The sequence below is a fragment of the Pristis pectinata genome, chromosome 1, assembly GCF_009764475.1.
Source record: "Pristis pectinata isolate sPriPec2 chromosome 1, sPriPec2.1.pri, whole genome shotgun sequence".
In the NCBI taxonomy this organism is placed as follows: Eukaryota; Metazoa; Chordata; class Chondrichthyes; order Rhinopristiformes; family Pristidae; genus Pristis; species Pristis pectinata.
In genome coordinates this window covers 62,970,482-62,992,344 of record NC_067405.1, presented here as the reverse complement: position 1 = coordinate 62,992,344, position 21,863 = coordinate 62,970,482, and the positions used below count along the sequence as shown (strand labels likewise).

The 21,863-nt window shown below is 41.7% G+C and overlaps 1 protein-coding gene across 2 annotated transcripts in view; it reads right to left on the bottom strand.

The window, feature by feature from the left end:
• Positions 1-20,263: 20,263 nt before the first annotated feature.
• LOC127578923 (collagen alpha-3(VI) chain-like) overlaps positions 20,264-21,863 on the bottom strand; it is an 86,804-nt gene continuing 85,204 nt past the window's right edge. For both annotated transcript variants that reach the window (XM_052031502.1, XM_052031509.1), the window contains one exon: positions 20,264-21,118. The gene's annotated coding sequence lies outside the window, so the exon portion shown is untranslated. The remainder of the gene's footprint in view (positions 21,119-21,863) is intronic.

Below are 21,863 nucleotides of genomic sequence, written 5' to 3'. Positions count from 1 at the left end.
TGTTCCTCCACACTGCTAAGAGTCCTGCCATTAACCTTGTATTCTGCCTTCAAATTCAATCTCCCAAAGTGTATCACTTCACACTTATCCGGGTTGAACTCCATCTGCCACTTCTCAGCCCAGCTCTGCATCCTATCAATATCCTGTTTATAATCTACAGCAACCTTCTACACTGGACTGTCATAACACTTTATAATACATAAAGCCTGAGTGTTATTATTACAGTGTAACCAGCCCAGGTGAGGAAAAGGCTGGTTGCCTCCTCTTGATGTTCAGTGACATCAGCCTCTTGGGTGTTGATGATGAGCTTGCTGCATTAGTATCTTTGCAGGGAAGGGCAACTTCAGTGGAGTCCTCCTCCTGACAAGATTCTTAGAATGTGACCTTTTCCAAACCAACTCTTTGCTTCATCAGGGAGATGAGTGAAAGACCTCGTGGCAACATCTCTGACCCAGGCACTGGCACCTATTGCACCATGCCATCATCCAAGCAAAAGGCTGTTTTCAAAGTGATGGGTGCCAGTGACTGCTGCACTGGCTAAAGCTTGTTCTGTTATCTCCATCAGTCTTGACGACTCCCAGCCAACAGGAGCTACAGAGTACCCAAATCGTCTGGATGGTCTGATGTCCACCACATTAGCACCTGTGACAGAGGGGTGTAGAGGCCAAGTTGCTGATTAATTTTAAGGAGGAGATAGAGAAATTTAAGGATGCAAAATAAATCAAGGGAGAAGGGGAATGAATGGGAATGTCGTATTGAGATAGAGAATCAGCCATGATCATATTGAATGGTGGCGCAGACTGGAAAGGCCAAATGGTGTATGTGCTCCTGTTTTCTTGATTTTGTTTCCACTCCACTTTCACTTGAAGCTCAATTGAACAGGTGGTCTTGCTTCCTGGCCTGCCTCCAGACTGAGTGAGTACCTATTTATTCCATCACTCTCTCATGGTATAGTTGATAACCCCGACATTTCCCTCCATGTTACCTCCACCACCAACTGAGCAGCAGTGACCAGCACCTCCAGATTACACACCCTTCTGTCTTGGGCATGAAGGAAAGGACTTGTACAGCCTTTCATGACTTCAGGATGTCCCGGTATTCATTACAACCAGCAAAGTTCTTTTGAAGGCAGTCAGTGTTGTAATGCAGGGGAATCTGGCTGACAACCCCATGAACACATGGGGTAGTACAGGACAACTCCATGAACACCAAAACTGATAAGTGACTAGATAATCTTTGTTTCAACAGAGTCAGCTGAAGGATAAATGTTGGCCAGGGCACCGGGGGGAGGGGCAAAGAAGCAGGAGTGGGCCATTTTGCCACTCCTCTCTGTTCCACCATTCAACCTGACCACTGCAGATCTGTAACCCAGCTCCTTTCCCCACCATCCTATTTTGGATAACCAAATTCCATCAGTCTCAGCTATAAAGCTACCAAGTGTTGACTGCCAATGTTAGGAAAACATTCAAAACTTCTGCCATTTTTGCAAGTAGAATTATTTCCAGACTTCACTCCCAAAATGCTTGGCACTGCTTTTCAGACCATGAAACCAAATTCCAGATTTCTTCCCCAACCAACAGCAAGAGGATAGCATCAAACTTCCAGCTTCATCTAACATCTTAGAAACTTCAATCACATCATCGCATAATCTTCTGAAATCCAAAATAACAAAAATTCTAGTTTGTATAATCTCTCTTCATAAATTTACCGTTGGAATCCATGTTTCATTCTGGTAAATCTCATTTCAAAATATCCTTGTGTGTGGTTCTCAACTATAAACACAGCACCCATTTGTCTGGTTCAATCAAGACTATGAACAGCCATGGTGCACCTTCTACCATTAATGCCTGAGGTGTAAAGATTTTTGGATATTAAGCGGTTCAAGGGAAATAACATTAATGCAGGAAACACACAAGGGGGCGACTGACCTCAACCTGCTTTTCTTTCTTGTGTTTAAAAGGCCATATTCCATTTGGCTATTTGTTTCTTTTCTGTAACCTTGGACGTGACCTGTTTCTACTTTGCAATCTGCTTGTACAGCACAAACTGTGCAGATATCCTCTAGATAACCATCGGGTGGTGCTACAGGCAAGTTTCTCAAACACTGCTCTCTGATAGTTATCTTTACAATGGCATTTCCTTCAGCAGCATAAGCAGAAGTTAGTAATCTCTGATGTGGTTATGTTAGCTTGCCCAAACAGTGCACAAAACAAATGGAAGTCCCAGTAGAAGGAAACTGAATTTTATTGCTGGATAATGAAGAATGTTTGCACTATTGCCTTTAAGTACCAAAGATTTTTTGTTTTCCTGGATCACTGCAGAAGAATTCCATGGAGCCCGGTGGACCATGTTTAATACTAGATTGAAATTCTGGAATGAGGGCTTTTTCTATGAGAGGTTGAATAAGATTGGTCCACACTCCTGGAATTTAAATGAATGAGAAGTATGTCATGGAATGATATAAGATGTTGAGACGTGATGTAAGGGTAAGTGCTGCAAACACTGTAACTTTTAGCTGGAGAGCCCAGACCTGGGGGTATTGTCTCAGGATAAGAGATCACCCACAAGGACTGAGTTGAAGATAAATTTCTTTACTCTGAGAATTTTAAGTTTTTGGAATGCTCTGCGGCAGAAGAATGTGGGTGCGTAGTTGCTGAGTATGTTCAGGCTGAGACTGATAGCTGTATCAGCACTAAAGGAAGGAGGCAGGTGACTGATTTGAGATGAAAGGTTAGCCATTATTTTACTGAACGACAGAGCAGGCTGTAGGACCACAGTGGGTTCCCCCTGCCTTACTCCTACGCTGTTGTGCTGCTATGTGATCTAGTCCCAGCATCCTGAATTTTGGGCCCTGATTTAGGGTTCACTTACCAATGTGGAAACTGAAACAGAACTGGCAATAGCAACAGTAAACAAAACAAATCAACGAATGTCAAAAGGAAAGTGTAAACAGAATTTGTTGGTGCATTGGGTTATATGGTAGCTCTGAATCTTAGATCTGGAATTCTCTGGCTGATGAGAGCATCTGGAAGGAAATAACTTTCATTTATTTCCATGACTCACACTTTAAAATTGCCCTTTACAAATCAATAATTGACAATATCACTCTTATGCCTCTGAATGATTGGTGTGCTGAGTCAGAGGGGTGTGGGAATAGTGTTGGACTAAGGAATATTCTTCCCAGTTCTTGTTCATAGAGCTTCACAGACAGAATGGAAACTATTTGCTGCTAGTTGTATTATATCTGATGGCTTGTACTAGAAGCAGATAAATGTCACATTGTCCAAGTCCCAGGGCCCACCAAAAATAAAAGCTGGCAAGTCTGTCATAGACTTTAATCTCTGTGCTGCTCTGAATTTCGTGATTCATACAGTAGGTACACAATCTCAGCTGAATAAATTCAAAGTGGGAAGCCACCCAATTGTGCTTGCCCTTGTCAAATACACTTCCAATTATTGTGAGCAAACAAACACTGTGAGAGCAATGCATCTTTGTAACTACAACTCTTTAAATTATTCCACATTGCAACAGTTACTGTTCTCCATGTTTACAAGTGGCTATCGGATCAATTTAATTTCACAGCATTTGAACAAAATTGGTACTAGATAGCTGAACATAATAGCATTAAGGGAACATCAGGACTATAGAACTTAAAATGGACACTAAAAGAAGCTTGATGGGGTAAAATGAATCCTTAGGTTACATCTAAACTGAGTGCAGACAGCAAGAGATATCTTTTAAATAATCTTGCATCATTTAACCATGTAATTTTTTTTTGTTGCCGCCATGTTGTATTGAACAGGTGCATATAGAGTGGAGGCGGGGCAGACTTTTAACTTGCTGCCTGAACACGAAGTCAACATTACAGATTGATTACTTTGTTTTTAATTTCTGTTTTTCAACAGAAGCGCAAAAAAAATCTGGCAAGTTCCGTATCTGTGACCAATCTGCAATGTTATTTTTATGCACAAACATTGAAAAACTATCCTGGAATGTTTACACACTTCACATAACCGCAATGTCCATATGATGTGCATGATTCTATTACAGAATAAGTTAATTGCAGATTTAAATTCTGACATGTAGATATTAATTCGGATCATTTTGTAAACTGACTTCCTTAGATTTGCAAAGAAAGCTGCTGTTTATGTGCCACAATGGCCTCTTACCACCATCTGACCATTTCAGCACAATTTCCTATTCTTTCTCCAGCTTTTCCATAAATGTTTCTATACTATTCACCTCATCTGCACTCCTTGGTTAAAACAAAGAACTCGCTCTCTGTCTCTGGGTACAGATTCCACTTAGTCCCAATTTTTTTTTTTGAGGACTATCTTGCCCTGGGAGCATCTTTTCTTTATATTATCATGTTCTATCATAATTTTAAAGACCAAGCTATCTTCAGACTTTTATTGGTCGCTCAGTGGAGTCAATGGGCGTAGATTGGCTCTCGCATTGTTCCATCCTATCATTACCTTTACGGAAGTGTCTAGGGGCAAACGCACTTCTATATTGGCAATTGGCCAATGGTGTGGGAAATGTGACCAGTGATAAGGTCTAGTTTTATAAACGTGCTGTAGATTTACTGACAGCAAATGTTGAGAACAAATAGATTATTTCCAGATTGCATCCTTCTATTAAAAAGGCCAATGTTCCATCTGTGACTGACAGTAGTGAAAGCTTTATTGTTTACCCTGGAGTCTTGTAGTTCCACCTGAGTTTCCTGACTAATCTGGATTTTGAAATATTGAGCTCACAGTTAATTAGGTGCACATCTTGGTCACGGGCTGAACCAGTGTTTTTGTGTCACTGGTGATAATCGCATCATTGCATATTAATTATACCCTGGCTCTATATCAGAAAAGAGCAGGAGAGTTGTCCACTGTGTCCTGGCCAGTATTTGTTCCTTCATCAACATTACTTAATGAACAGTCAAATTATCTGGTCATAGCCAAATTGTTGTTGGTGGGAACTTACAGGGTGCATATGGAGATCACATTTCTTACACTGCAGTAATGACTAGAGTTCAGAAGACTTTATTGGCTATAAAACATTTGAGGATGTCCTTGGGTTGTGCAATACTAATATATAAAGGTGTGTTCGTCTTTTATTAATCTTTTCAGCAAAATGCATGAAATGGTATTTGCAACTCCTAAAGGAACATAACGTTAAAGACTCCACCTTCTCCCTGATGGTAAATAAACTGTAAAATGACTGATACCTTTTAAAAAAAACATGAGCAAACTGGGGATGGTTGAAGTATGTTTGCAGTTATGTAGGAAATATATGGAGTTCCTGGAAAAAGGTATGATGCTCAGGGATGTGGGAGCATTAGAGGAGTGACAAAGGTTATAAATTTTTTATCATCCTCCGTCCCTCCCTCCTCCCCCCCCCCCCCCCCCCCCCCCCCCACCCATTCTCTCGTTTTGTTTCTTTTCAGAATGTGGGCATTGCTGTCAAGGCCAGCACTTATTGCCCATCCTCAGTTGTCCTGGAGAGGGTGGTGGTGAGCTGCCTACATGCTCTGCTAAAGTCCCTCCTGTGAAAGTTCTTCCACAGTGCTCTTGGTAGGGAGTTCCACGTTTAGACCTGGCCACAATGGGATTTATTTATTTCCAAAAAGGATATGTATTTAACATGTAGGGGAACCTGCTGTTGGTGGTGTTCCCATGCACCTGCTCCCTTACCCTTCTTAATTCTGGAGGTCACAGGTTTGGAAGTTGCTGTGTGTGGGGGGGGGGGGGGGGGGGGTTGGAAAGCACATGAAGGCTCTAAATTGACTTTGAGCACAGTTGCAGGACTGATTTCAAGATACTGCTTTCAAATTCTGTCACACCAAATTATTGCTACAGAGGGCACCAGTAACTTTAGTTTGAGATCAGAGGTGACACAAGGGAATGAAAAATCGTACAACCAGGGGTTGGGATTTAGAATGCATGTCTATAGACCAATGAAGACAAATTCAATTGGTGCTTTCAAAAGACAATTAGATAAATACTGGGAGAAGTTATTGCAGGAATGTGGAGAAAGAATGGAAGGAAAGGCCTGAAGGATTGCTGTTTTGAAGAATCACACAGACATGATGGTCTGAATGGCCTCCTATGCTGTACTTAAATTTCGGGTGAAAAGTGACCCTGGAGACCTCTGCACTGGTAGTACAAGCCTTCCTGACTCCTCACATCCTGTCCATGTTCCAACTCCCATTTATCTTGCTTTGTAACTTCCATGTGAAACATTTGCCACCAGATCACCACCCCCCCCCCCCCCTCAAAAGGAAGGGTTTGACCCAGATCTGCTTTCACAAGGCCTATATGCAATTGATACAACACACAATAATTGATATTGTGTCTGCGTATCTTATTCTGTTGTCTAAACAGTTGCAGCTGTCACATTTAGCTTTGGAAATGGGACATACAAGCTGGACTCTTCCATTGCCTTTGTTCTCTTTTGAGTGAGGTGCATAGGGTTTTGTTTTGTTCAAGGATTAGGTACGCAGTACTTGGAGCAGCACTGGCAGGGCATGCATTTGTTGATGAATCACCTTTCTTATTTCGTCCATGAAGGATGAAAGTGGCTTCCACTATAATCCATCACAGCCACTGCTCCTTTTTCAAAGTGAGTTGGTCTCCTATTGCCAACACCATTAATCATTACACCCTCCTCTGCCACATAATCACCTGGAAAAAAATATCGAGCAAGCTTGCCAGCTATTACTTGCCAACTGAACTGACTACCAAGCCCTTCAAACAATTTGTAGCCATGTCAATTTTTAATCCCTTGGGTACAGTCAAGTCATTGTTTCCCCTCATGTTCTTTTTCTCTGGATCACCCTTGGCTCATTCATCAATACTGACCAGGCTGGCTGTGGTTTGGCTGTCTTCCAAATTCAGTTCTAATTAGCTGACCCTGAGATTTAAGAAGGAATCGTCATCGAGTTTTACTGTCAGGTAGAAGTCCCACCTATAGTCTCTCCAATGGTGCAGCAAGCTATGTAACTATCCATGTGCCTCATTTTGATGGCATTTTCACTGACATGTAATTCCTTTGGGCTTCACCTTGCTGGTCCCAGCCCAGCACCTGGAATTTCCACTTCAGAGACGTTTAAAGTACACCTGAGAGTGCGACAGCTAGCAAAGCTGAGGGTGGGCCTTTGTTAGCTGACAGTGTTCAAGGGGATTTTGGCTTTTCACCATTCATAGCCCTGCTGCTATTTAGCCCTCGCCACTGAAGGGTTGAATGACTTCAGCCAGCAAGATGAGCTCTCCACATCTGGACCAGTTAAGTCCAAGCATTGGGTAATCGCAGGCGGCAAGTCCACAAAATCTGATCCATTTTTCTCTCCCTTTCTTAGCGTCATAGAGTTGCACAGCATGGAAACAGGTCCTCTAGCCCAATTCGTCCATGCTGACCAAAATGCCTATGTTCCTTGGTTGGAAGTAGTTGATATTAGAAAGGTGATTGGGTTGAGACGAAACCTTTCCTTGTCTTTTAAATGTTGTTAATAATCCTGCCTCAACCACTTCCTCTGGTAGCATCTTGTTTCATATACACACCACCCTCTGCATGGAGAAGTTGCTCCTCAGGTCCCTTTTTAAATCTTTCCACTCTCACCACAAACCTATGCCCTGTAATTTTTGATTCCTTTTCCCTGTGAAAAAGAGAAAAATACTGTGTACATTCACCCTTTCTATTTCCCTCCCTCCCCCCCAATGATTTTATATACCTCTATACGGTCACCCTTTGGTCACCTGTGCTCCGAGGAATAAAGTCTTATCCTCCTCAACTTCTCCCAGTAACTCAGGACCTCAAGTCCTGGCACTATTCTTCCTCATGTACTTATCCAGCCACCCCATAAGTGTCATTTACTGAAACATCAGAATGGGAATTGGACTAGGATTGTTTGATGTGGACAAAGGCCCAACTCAAATCCCAAAGAAGCTCCTGATTCCTTTGTATGCATTTAATTATACCAGATTTCCTAGAGGCAGCAAAAATTAGAAACTCCAACATTCCTCTTTAAATATGTCTTCGTCTCAACCCAATCACCTTTCTAATATCAACTACTCCCAACCGATCTAATATATCTTGTATTAAAAGTTCAAGGGACTGTGTTCAGATTGGATAGGGAATTTCCATTTAAATGTTGATATGGCATCAAAAGTCTCAGTAAAGAGGTTCACATATGAAACAGTTTGAGATTGAAGTGTTGTGCAATATACTTTGATCAAAAAGGCATTTTTTTCATATATTTTATTGGAACAAACAAAATTGCAATTCAGAAGTAACCTTTAATGGCTTTTCTCTTTTCAGATGTTTGGTGGTGTACCATGCTAAAGCTTGTTCCTAAAATAAATGTTTATAGATTGCTTCCCGTAAACACATGATAAATATGTTATTTAGAATTGGAATGTCAAGCTGGGAGAATTTTTGATGTTCCTCACAGATGCTGTTTTCACTGATGGAGCAGTGGACATCTTTGACAAGCACAGGTCAATCTAGCTACACCAATACTTAGTTGCTCAATGTTACCAGTTTCTCCCTTGCCCCCACTTCCAAATATGCAGAAAATCAAAGGTATTTCCAAAGCCTGTAAATGTATTAATGGTTGTACAACTGGAAAAAATATAGAAGTATTTTCTGATGCTGGAGGTAAGTGTTATATACTGAATAAATAACAATACTGCTTTAAAAGTCAATGAACATAGTCCTGACAATATTCATCCCGCAATCAATATCATAAAAAGGGATTATTTGGTCACTATCACACTGCTGTTTGTGAGAGCATACTATGAGCGAATCTGTGACCTCCTTTCATACCCAAGAAAAGTGAATGTACACCAAAAGAACTTGATGGCTGCAAAATTTTTTGGGACCTTCTGAGGTCATGAAAGCTATATTCATGGAAGTTTATCTTCTTTACATGAGGACTAAAATGCAATTGGTGCCAAAGACTCATTGAGTGCAAGGTCTTGAGGCAAACAACAGCCTTCATGAGCATTGATTGTATCTATAATACCAGGAAATGGTTGAAACCAATAAACAAAACCTATAATTCAGACATTGATGGGAGCAAACTGTTAAGAAGCATTTAGACAGACACACGTACAGGCAGGAAATAATTGGATATGGACCTTGTGGAGGGAAATAAGATTAGTTTAGATTGGTATCATGGTTGGCACAGACATTGTGGGGCCAAGCAGCCTGTTCCTATGCAGAGCTGTTCTATGTTCTAACCCTAATGTGGTTCCTGTCAAGAGAATAGCAAAGATCCAGTCCTGTACTGGTCAAGCCAACTAGTGTTAATCCTCATAATTTATGATTCCAGCTGTGTTTCCCCTGTTGCTTTCTCTGGTTAGCATATAGTTCTCTGCTTGTGTGTTGCTATGCTCGAAGAAGCCTGTTGTGTGGTATCTAATCTATGGACTAGCAATGAGATCACTGAAGCTCTGTTTTGTAGGTCTCTTAATGTAATCCTTCAACATGGTGAATTCATACCTGAAATCTGGATACTGGAGCTTAAAGTCTCCAGAACATAAACTAAATTGGAAGAGTCTGGTCTTGGGTCCTTGGATAAAGCCTGTTGTGCTAACGGGGAGTGATCATGGTGTTTTAGAACTTGCTCAGGCAGTTGTGTATCACTCCACAATGTAGTTGTGCTGTTCTGCATCGGTGCCTCAAAACCAATTCAGTTTATTTAGCTCTGCTATATATAAATTCCCAGTTTTTATATTTCTGTGTAACAGTTTTTTATCTGGAGTTCAATTATGATTTCGTGTGTATCCTCCTCCTCAATGCTACCCTGGCATTACATTATGCATGGCATTGCTGGGCTGTAAATCCTCATCACTTTGGACTGGGACATCTTCTGTAAGCGTATTCACAATGACTGAATTGCTAAAGAGAAGTCCATAATTACCATGTATGTCAATGGGGAGCGGGTCAACATTGGCAGCAAACATAGCCCCATTATCACAGTATATATTTCTACTGCGGCATTGAGGTCTAATGCTTGGATGATTAGAATTACATAACAGAAAAAGAAATGCTGCAGCTCTTGGTATAAATTACAGCAAATCATATATTAGGATTGAGATAGAAATATAAATAAGTATGATAGTACATTAATATTTTAACCATCCCAAGATGAACTGACCTGAAGAAAATGCAAAAGGTGCAAGTCAGCGATACAGAATGAATCCCATCTGCTTCATAGGTCAGAATGCATCAAAATGCTTGGTTCTGTGACCAAATGGAAAGACTAAAACTAAACTTAACCTTAATAAAAGGCATATGATTAAGTTAAGGCTAACCACATTATGGTTAATGATTGGGGAAATGGCGAAGTATTTTGAGTAAGTGAGTAAGGGGAAAAAAAGACTGAATTAAAACTAAATTAACTTTATATAAGAGGAAATAATAAGGTTTTATAAGAAGTAAATGACTCACTCAAAAGCACTCAGATTATAGAGGCAGCGTCATTCTGGAAGCTAAAGTACATCAGTGTTGTTAAATGTTTTTCATTTGTTTTTAAATTAGAATACTTTAGTGGATTAGTGAAGTATGGGCACTTTGTCTTTCTCATAGCAACAAGAGTGAACCTTTAGACCTTATTGTGCAGTATTTAAAGGCTTACAGCTGTTCTCATCTGTCAGCATCTGAGGACAGCAGAGTGGCATTATTTGTAAGGCCGTTGCCTCGAAGCACCAGATACCTAGGTTCAATCCTGCCCTCGGGTGCTGTCTGTGTAGAGTTTGCACTTTTCCCTGTGACTGTGTGGATTTCCTGGGTGCTCCAGTTTCCTCCCACATCCCAAAGACTTGCTAGTAGGTAGATCACTGTAAATTGGCCCTAGTGTGCAGATGAGTAGTAGAATCTGGGGAAAGTTGATGAGAATGTGGGGAGAATAAAAAATGTGATTACTGTAGGATGAGTGTAAATGGATGGCTGATGTTCATTACAGACTTGGGCCGAAGGGCCTGTTTCCGTACATTATCTTTCCATGATTCTACGATTATGAGCAACTCTCTCAATCAGTGATGTAGATTTTATTTTAGGAAGTGTTCTTCCTACACTTACCTCCTGTCCATGTGAGGTTCCCTGGGTACTCCAGTTTCTTTCCACATCCATTTTTTCTCTCACACCTTCCCCAAACTGAGCTGCATTCTGTCTGCTGCCTGGACTCACTGGCCATGGCAACCGACCATCCACACTGACCTGCATGGCCTCATCTCCACATCCCTTGATTCCTCCAACATGCAGAAATAGATCAATCTGATTTTTCAATGAAATCAATGACAGAGTCCCTGTGGCCTTCTGGCGTAGAAAATTGTAAAGATTTACCACCTCTGAGTCAAAACAAAATCTTCTCTTTTCAGACCTAAGCTACCTACCCCTTATTTTGAGGCCCCTTATTGTAACCCCTAAAGGAAACATCCTTCCCATATCTACTCTGAGCCCTCTAATAATTTTAATTTCTGATTCTTCAAAACACTAACAAGTAGAGACCAAGCCTACTCTATCTTTCCTCGAGAGACAGACCATCCCAGGAACCACTCTGGTGAATCTTTGCTGCATTCCCTTTATAGCAATTATGTCCTTTTTCTTTGGTAAGGAAACCGAAATTGTACATAATTCTCCAGGTGTGGTCTCACCATGGCTCGCCAATTGTAATATGACATCTTTACTTTAGTGAACAAGCTCTTCAATAAAGGCCAACATACAATTTACCTACCAATTTGCCTGCTGCACATGCATGTTGGCTTTCAGTGGCTTGTGTACAAGAGACCCAGGTTCCTGTGGACATCATTTCCCAACCTCTCACCAAGTACATGGTATTTCTGTTTTATCCACAGAAGTGGATAACTGCACATTTTTTCCATGGAATAGATAGGCCAGATAGTCAAAATCTTTTTCTACCCCATGGTAGGGGTATCATAAACAAGAGTGCAAACTTTTAAGGTGAGAGGAAGAGATTTTAAAGGGATCTGAGGGGTAAGTTTTTTTTTACACAGTGTTTGATATTTGGAATTAACTGCCAGAGGAGGAGGTGGAATCAGATACAATTACTACAATTAACAGACACTTAGTCTCTGGTCTGAAGTGCAGACTTGTGTGGTACAACTCTGACTCTCTGACTCTGACTAAAACATAAAATAGCTGATAAAGTGGACAATGAAGAAGATTATCAAACATTTTGGGGGATCTCGATCAGCTGAGTAAGTGGGCTGAGGAATGGCAAATGGAGTTTAATTCGGATAAGTGGGAGGTGTTGCATTTTGGAAAGTCAAATCCAGGTGGGACTTTCACAGCAAATGGCAGGGCCCTGGGTGTGTTGTAGAACAAAGGGACATTGGAGTACAAGTACATGGTTCACTAAAAGTAAAGACACAGACGGTGGTGAGGAAGGCTTTTGGCATGCTGGCCTTAAGTCAGGGCATTGAGTATAAAAGTTGGGAGGTCATGGTGCAGTTGTACAGGGTGCTGGTGAGGCCATACTTGGAGTATTGTGTTCAGCTTTGGTCACCCTGTTATAGGAAAGATGTTATTAAACTGGAAAAAGTGCAGAAAAGACAAGGATGTTGTCAGGACTTGAGGGACTGAGTTATAGGGAGAGGTTGAACTGACTAGGACTTTAATCCTTAGTCTCGGAGACTGAGAGGTGATCGTGTGGAGGTATATAAAATCATGAGGGGCATAAATAATGTGAATGCACTCAGTCATTTTCCCAGAGTTGGTGTATCAAGAGTGAGAGAGCAATAGGTTTAAGGTGAGAGGGGAAAGATTTGAGAGGAACTTGGGCAACATTTTTTGCACAGAGGGAAGTATGTATATGGAATCAGCTGCCAGAAGAAGTGGTTGAGGCAGGTACAATAACAACATCTAAAAGACAGTTGGACAGGTACATGGATTGGAAAAGTTTAGAAGATTATGGGCCAAATGCTGACAATAGCACTAGCTTGGATGGGGCACCTTGGTCAGCATGGACCAGTTGGGCCAAAGGGCCTGTTTCTGTGCTGTATGACACCAACTGACCTTGCATTAGGTCTGGCTGTTGTCATGCTGGGGAATCCTTCAGTTTGATCCAAACTTCGTGTGCCAGCATAAGTCCAGGCATACATGGATAAGACTGGTAATTCCCTTTGGGACTACCAGCCACTACCCACACATTTCAGTCTTCTGTGCCCACTGTGAACTGCACAACTCCCCATTGTGAAGATGCCTGAGTGGTTATTCAGTGGGGTTGTAAGATGAAGCTATAATCTGGCAGTGGGTAACGAGAAGAGGAAAAGTGCCATGCAGCCCACATAGTCTTCAACTGCCCATGCCCAAACTCTGGATCTTCACTTTAAACTCTCCACCATCACCTCCTTTTAAGACCCCACAATGAGCATTTACATTTTTGGTCAAATATTTCATCAGACTTTCTAATATCTTTTGGCTTGTCTGATTACACTGCTGTGATGGACCCAAGGATGTGAATCTACTTGTGTGCATGTTGTTGATGGTAAGAGAGATCCCCTCATTCCCTCCTCTGATGCCACCTCTACTTGTTTGTTGCCAATTAGCAATAATAAACCATTCTGAAGAATGTGGAGCCAGGTTATCTTCTCTCATTTGACCAACATCTCTGCATCATTGCCTCTGTACAGATCAGCAGTTCGTGACCATAACTCCATATATTTTAGTGGTTATGGGAAAGGATAGGGAAGGACCAGAACCAAAGATCTTAAATTGGAGGAAGGTCAATTTCATTAACATAAGGTAGATTGGGAGCATCAACTTGCAGGAATGTCTGCACAGTGGGAAGCATTTAAAGGGTGGGGGGGGGGGGGAAGCAAGGACTCTTGGCCAACACATTCCTGCAAGGGTGAAAGCCAGGGGTAACAGATAGTGAACCTGAGATGTCGAGGGATATTGAGGCTTGGATAAGGAGAAAAAAGGGAACATATGAAAAGTATGGGGAACTAATGATGGTGGAGCCCCATCAAGAGTATAAAAAAAAAAGGACATGGGGAAAGGGATGAGGTCCTGAAAAAAGACTATAGGGAGTTAGGAAGGAAGTTGAGAAGCAGGACCTCAAAGGTAGTAATTTCAGGATTACTGCCTGTGCCACGCAACAGTGAGTATAGGAATAGAATGAGGTGGAGGTTAAATGTGTGGCTGAGGGATTGGAGTAAGGGGCAGGGATTCAGATTTCTGGATCACTGGGGCCTCTTTTTGGGCAGGTATGACCAGTACAAAGAAGACGGGTTGCACTTGAATCCCAGGGGGACCAATATCCTAGCGGGGAGATTTGCTAAGGCTACTGGGGGGAGTTTAAACTAGAATTGTTGGGGGGGTGGGATCCGAACTGGAGAGACTGGGGAAGAGGTGTTTGGCTCTCAAATAGAGAAAGCTTGTAGTAGGTACGAGAGGGAGGATAGGCAGGTGATAGAGAAGGGACATGCTCAGGCTGGTTTGAGATGTATCTATTTTAACGCGAGGAGTATTGTGAACAAGAGGGATGAGCTTAGAGCTTGGATAAATACTTGGAGCTACGATGTGGTGGCCATTACAGAGACTTGGATGGCTCAGGGACTGGAATGGTTACTTCAAGTGCCGGGTTTTAGATGTTTCAGAAAGGACAGGGAGGGAGGCAAAAGAGGTGGGGGAGTGGCACTGTTGATAAGGGATAGTGTCACAGCTGCATAAAAGGTGGCCATCATGGAGGGACTGTCTATGGAGTCTCTGTGGGTGGAGGTTAGGAACAGGAAGGGGTCAATAACTTTACTGGGTGTTTTTTAAAGACCGCCCAATAGTAACAGGGACATCGAGGAGCAGATAGGGAAGCAGATCCTAGAAAGGTGTGATAATAACAGAGTTGTTGTGATGGGAGATTTTAATTTCCTAAACATCAATTGGCATCTCCATACAGTGAGGGGTTTAGATGGGGTGGAGTTTGTTAAGTGTGTTCAGGAAGGATTCTTGACACAATATGTAGATAAGCCTACAAGAGGAGGGGCTGTGCTTGATTTGGTATTGGGAAATGAACCTGGTCAGGTGTCAGATCTCTCAGTAGGAGAGCATTTTTGGAGATGGTGATCATAATTCTATCTCCTTTGCAATAGCATTGGAGGGAGATGGGAATAGACAGACTAGAAAGGTGTTTACTTGGAGTAAAGGGAATTATGAGGCTCTCAGGCAGGAAATTGGAAGCTTAGATTGGGAACAAATGTTCTCAGGGAAAAGTACGGAAGAAATGTGGCAAATATTCAGGGGATATTTGTGTGGAGTTCTGCATAGGCATGTTCCACTGAGACAGGGGAGTCACGAGAGGATACAGGAACCATGGTGTACAAAGGCTATAATAAATCTAGTCAAAAGGAAAAGAAAAGCTTACAAAAGGTACAGAGAGCAAGGTAATGTTAGAGATCTGGAAGAGTATAAGGTGAACAGGAAGGAGCTTGAGGTGGAAATTAGGAGAGCCAGAAGGGGACATGAGAAGGCCTTGGCGGGCAAGATTAAGGAAAACCCCAAGGCATTCTACAAGTATGTGAAGAGCAAGAGGATAAGATGCGAAAGAATAGGACCTATCAAGTGCAGCAGTGGGAAAGTGTGTATGGATCCGGAAGAAATAGCAGCGGTACTTAATGAATATATTACATCAGTATTCACTACGGAAAAAGATCTGGGTGATTGTAGTGAGGACTTGCAGCAGGCTGAAAAGCTTGAGCATGTAGATATTAGGAAAGGAGGTGCTGAAACTTTTGGAAAGCATCAAGTTGGATAAGTCGCCGGGACCGGATGAGATGTACCCCAGACTGCTGTGGGAGGCGAGGGAGGAGATTGCGGAGCCTCTGACGATGATCTTTGTATCATCAATGGAGATGGGGGAGATTCCAGAAGATTGGATGGTTGCAGATGTTGTTCCCTTATTCAAGAAAGGGAGTAGAGATAGCCCAGGAAATTATAGACCAGTGAGTCTTACCTCAGTGGTTGGTAAGCTGATGGAGAAGATCCTGAGAGGCAGGATTTATGAACATTTGGAGAGGTATAACATGATTAGAAATAGTCAGCATGGCTTTGTCAAGGGTAGGTCCTGCCTTACGAGCCTGATTGAATTTTTTGAGGATGTAACTAAACACATCGATGAAGAAAGAGCAGTAGATGTAGTGCATATGGATTTCAGCAAGACATTTGATAAGGTACCCCATGCAAGGCTTATTGAGAAAGTAAGGAGGCATGGGATCCAAGGGGACATTGCAACGTGGATCCAGAACTGGCTGGCCCACAGAAGGCAAAGAGTGGTTGTTGAAGGGTCGTATTCTGCATGGAAGTTGGTGACCAGTGGTGTACCTCAGGGATCTGTTCTGGGACCCTTACTCATTGTGATTTTCATAAACGACCTGGATGAGGAAGTGGAGGGATGGGTTAGTAACTTTGCAGATGACACAAAGGTTGGATGTGTTGTGGATAGTATAGAGGGCTGTCAGAGGTTACAGCGGGACATAGGTAGGATGCAAAGTTGGGCTGAGAAGTGGCAGATGCAGTTCAACCCAGATAAGTGTGAAGTGGTTCATTTTGGTAGGTCAAGTATGATGACAGAGTATAGTATTAATGGTAGGACTCTTGGCAGTGTGGAGGATCAGAGGGATCTTGGGGTCTGAGTCCATAGGATGTTCAAAGCAGCTGCACAGGTTGACTCTGTGGTTAAGAAGGCATATTGTGTATTGTCCTTCATCAATTGTGGAATTGAATTTAGGAGCTGAGAGGTATTGTTGCAGCTATACAGGATCTTGGTCAGACCCCACTTGGAGTACTGTGTTCAGTTCTGGTCGCCTCACTAAAGGAAGGATGTGGAAGCCATAGAAAGGGTCCAGAGGAGATTTACAAGGATGCTGCCTGGAATGCAGAGCATGCCTTATGAAGGCAGCTTGAGGGAACTCGGCCTTTACTCCTTGGATGAGGGGGGACATGATAGAGGTATATAAGATGATGAGAGGCATTGATCAGGTGGATAGTCAGAGGCTTTTCCCCAGGGCTGAAATGGTGGCCACAAGAGGACATAGGTTTAAGGTGCTGGGGAGTAGGTATAGAGGGGATGTCAGGGGTAAGTTTTTTTACTGAGTGCGTGGAATGGGCTGCCGGCAACAGTGGTGGAAGTGGATACAACAGGGTCTTTTAAGAGACTTTTGGATAGGTACATGGAGCTGAGAAAAATAGAGGGCTATGGGTAAGCCTAGCAATTTATAAGGTAGGGACATGTTCGGCACAGCTTTGTGGGCCAAAGGGCCTGAATTGTGCTGTAGGTTTTCTATGTTTCTAAAAAACATTGCGACCCACTTAAAAAGGAAATTTAGGAAGGTGAAGAAGGGTCAAGAAAAATCACTAGCAAATAGGATTAAGGTAAATCTGAAGACATTCTATAAGTATACTAAGGGCAAAAGAATGATCAGGCACAAAGTAGGGCCCATTAGGGACAACATAGGCAATCTGTACATGGAGACAGAAGGTATAGGTGAGGTCCTAAATGAATACTTTTCATGGGTATTCACGGGATACAGTTTTTGTAGTTGGAGAATTCGGTGAAGGGGAAGGTAAGGGTCTAGCACAGGTCTCCATCAGTAAGAGGAGGAACTCGATGCCTTAGCAGGTTTAAAGATGGATAAACCCCCAGACTGGATGGGATTTATCACGGGCTGTTACAGGAGGCAAGGGAAGAGATTGCTGGAGCACTGGCTGAGATTTTTAAATCTTCGCTGGACACAAGTGAAGTACCAGATGACTGGAGGACAGCAAACATGGTCCCCCTTTATCAAGAAAGGCAATAGGGAAAAGTCTGGTAATTATAGACTTTGAGCCTAACATCAGTGATAGAGAAGATACTGGAGAAAATTCTGAGGAATAAGATTAATGATTACTTGGAAAGGCAGGGACTAACTAGAGACGACCAACATGGCTTTTTCAAGGGCAGATCCTGTCTGACCACTTTGACTGAATTCTTTGAAGATGTAACAAAGTGTGTCAGTGAGGGCAGGGAAGATATGGTTTACACAGACTTTGACGAAGTCCCACAGAGGAGACTGGTTGAAAAGGGTAGGGCCTGTGGGATCCAGGGCAAGTTGGCAAACTATCCAAACTTGCCTTGGCAATAGGAAACAGAAAGTGAAGATTGTTTTTGCGACTGGAAGCCTGTGACTAGTGATATTCTACAGGGATCAGCGCTGGGATCCTTGCTGTTTGTAACATACATGAATGACTTGGACGTGGAAGGCATGATCAGTAAGTTCATGGATGGCATGAAGGTTGATGGTGTTTTTAATAATGTGGAAAGTAGTATTAGGCTGCAGAGAGATATCAATGGCTGAAAAATGACAGAGAATTTAATACAGACAAATATGAGGTGATACATTTTGGAGTACTCATGAGGCTAGGACATACATCATGAATAGTAGGGTGATGGGGAGTACTGGGGAACAGAGGGACTTCAGAGTACAAGTCCATATATCCTTGAAGGTGGCAATGCAGGTAGACAATGTGGTTAGGAAGGCATCTGGGATACTGTCCTTCATTAGTTGGGGCATCAAATAAAGCTTCAACATTATAAGAACTCGGTCAGACCTCAGCTGGAGTACTTCGTGTAGTTCTGGTCATCAAGACATAGGAAGGATGTGATGGTGCTTGAGAAGGTGCAGAGGAGATTCACCAGGATGTTGCCTGGGATGGAGCAGCTCAGTTAGGATGAGAGACTAGAAAGGCTTGGTTTTTCTCTCTGGAGTGGAGAAGATTAAGAGTGGACATGATTGTGGTATATAAAATTGAGGGGTATAGACAGGTTAGACAGTAGGAAACTTTTCCCCACATCAGAGGTAGATAAAAATAGAGGACGTGGATTTAGGCAAAGTGGAAAGAGGTTTGGAGGGGATATGAAGGGGACCACCTTCACCCAGAGAGTGGTAAATACCTGGAATGCAGTGCCTTAGAGTGTGGCTGAAGCTGGGTTGTTGACAGCATTTAAGAAGTGCCAAGATGAACACTTGATCGCTCAGTCATACAAGGCTATAGATCAGGTGCTAAGCAATGGGATTAATACAGAAGGGTGCCCACTAGTTGGCATGAATTAGTTGGGCTGAATGACCTGTTTCCATGCTGTACAATTCTATGACTCTATTTTTATGAATCTATGATTCTAACTCTCTGAGATCACTGCCTTATTCCAATTCTGGCCTCTTGCAAATTTTAATCACTCCAACATAGGCAGCTATGCTTTCAGCTGCTAACTAACTCCCTCAACCCCTCTGGATGTGTCTGCTCCTTTTGAAACTTCCCTCTGATTAAACATTCTATCATTTGACCTAATGACTCCTGAGGGTTTTTTTTAATGACCTTGAGATGTTATACTTTGTTAAGTTTGCTATGAAAATGCAGATCATTATATATACATTTGTATAGAGTCATTTGTATACAGCACGGAAAGAGACCCTTTGGTCCAACTTGTCTATGCCAACCAAGGTGTCTTCTTGAGCTAGTCCCATTTGGCTGTGTTTGGCCCATATCCTTCTAAACCCTGCCTACCCATGTACCTGTCCAGATGTCTTTTAACGGTTGTAATTGTACCTACTTCTACCACTTCCACTGGCAGCTTTTTCTATATTCCCACCACCCTTTGTATGGAAAAACTTGTCCCTCAGATTGCAACCAGAACTGCACACACTATTCCAGATGCAGTCTCACTGACATCATCTACAGTGTAACATGACATCACAACTCTGCCCTGACTGATGAAGCCAAGTGTGCTTATATGCCTTCTTCACCACAGTGTCTACCTGTATCTCCACTTTCAGTGAACCATGTACTTGTGCCCTCGGTCCCTCTGTTTAACAACACTCCCCAGAGCCCTGCCGTTCACTGTGTATGTCCTGCTCTGATTTAACTTCCCAAATTGCATCATTTCGCACGTGTCTGAGTTAAATTTCGTATTATTCCATTACTCATTCCCATCGGTCTGTGAGACTGTTTAATATTGTTCTGTCTGATAAAAGGCACCACTTATGACCCTGCCTGATTTCTGGGGCCTGTTTATCTTTTATCCAAATACTGTGGTTTCACACTTGTATACTCACATTCTCTCTTCCCTATCAAAATCCCCGAAGTATGAAAGTCTTTCATTTAGAATATAAAGACATAAGAGACTGGAGCTAATAAGACAATGAACCATCGTGTTTTAAAATAAAAATTTATTTGTTACTTTAAAAGTCTATGACAGTGTATTGAGGATATGAACCCAGATAAGTTTAAGAGTGCTGCTTTCCAATTCAATGGAGTTAGAACTGGCACAATGGCCAGAAAGAGATAATGGGCAGGAAAAGCTATTCTGATCATTTATCGAGCAGGTAGCAGCAAAGAAAAATTGGATTTGAAAATACTGAATGTAAGGAGAAGTAGCTTTGGTATATATATCATGATCCAAATAAAGTAAGGAGCAAAACTGAAAATCATTCATAGCTGAGATTGCTTGGTGTGCAATCATGTCTTGGATTACTTTTAATCCTCTTAATCTTTTTAAAAAAAAATGTTCTGGTGTGGGCAAATAATGTAATTTAAAATTGAAAAATCTCCAGATGCTGGAAATCTGAAATAAAAGCAGAAAAATGTTTAGCAGGTCAGGCCGCATCTGTGGAAAATGTTAACATTTCAGTCCTATAGTGTTTGTCTGACCTGCTGAGGGTTAACTCTGTTTCTCTCTCTATTGATGCTGCCTGACCTGCTGAATGTTTACAGCATTTTCTGTTTTTATTTCACAATGAGCTTGTAATTGTGCCTGTTGAATAACATCACTTAGTTCCTTACACTGTGTCCATGTTCCTTTTACCAGACTATAATTGCAAATAATTTTATAAAATAAGCCAGATGTATAGATATAGTTTAAGACTGATAACTGAGATCACTATGATATGCAGGAAATTCTTGTCAAAATTGTGGCTTCCAAAGATAACTGGTTTTCATTTTATTCTCATCGTGAAGTGATTCATTCAAGCAATTCTTTTTCATTGTTTTTGTAGCTTAATGTAGGAAAAGCAGCTTGAATGACGTAATATAATAATTCAGAAGCAGGACACTCTGTAGTCAGTGAGTTGATCTGTGGGCAACAAAAGAATAAACACATTTCATTGTGTGTTCTTCATAAATCAAAACTGACAGTAGATCAAATTGACATGCACCAAATTAATTTAACAGTTCATTCTGTTTTGAGCAATCTTTGTTAAATAATAACAAACTCACGTAAACTTCTATATTCCAAAATTGTGATTTTACCATCACAGCAAACAAAGTAAAACTTTGCCCTTACTACATGCTGTATACATTTTGTCTAAATGTCATCCCGAATATACACCGATCATACCAGAAGAGCAGAAGCTTAAGAACAAAAGAACTAGTATTCCATTTACCAGAAGCAAAATACTGTGGATTCAGAATTCTAAAATTAAAAGAAACTCAGAAAATGCTGGAAATACTCAGCAGGTCGGGTAGCATCTTGATGGAGAGAAAGTTATCACTTCAGGCAATGACCTTCCATCAGGACTGCATGAGATTGATACGCAGCTCCTATTTATGGCAATGTTGTATGCAGAGCAACATTTATTCATTTGTTCAGCCCGGTCAGCGAAACAAATTCTGAGAAAAGATCATTGACTGGAAACGTTTACACTGTGTTTATCTCTCCACAGACACTGCCTACCTTGCTGAATATTGTCAGCGTTTCCTTTATTGTATTTATCAGGATAATTATGTTTTTCAGAGAACTATGATTTCTTTCATTGGTATCCCTCAAAGCTTGCAGCTAAGAAATTGTAGTTTAAATCCAAAATGGTCAAGTTGCTGTC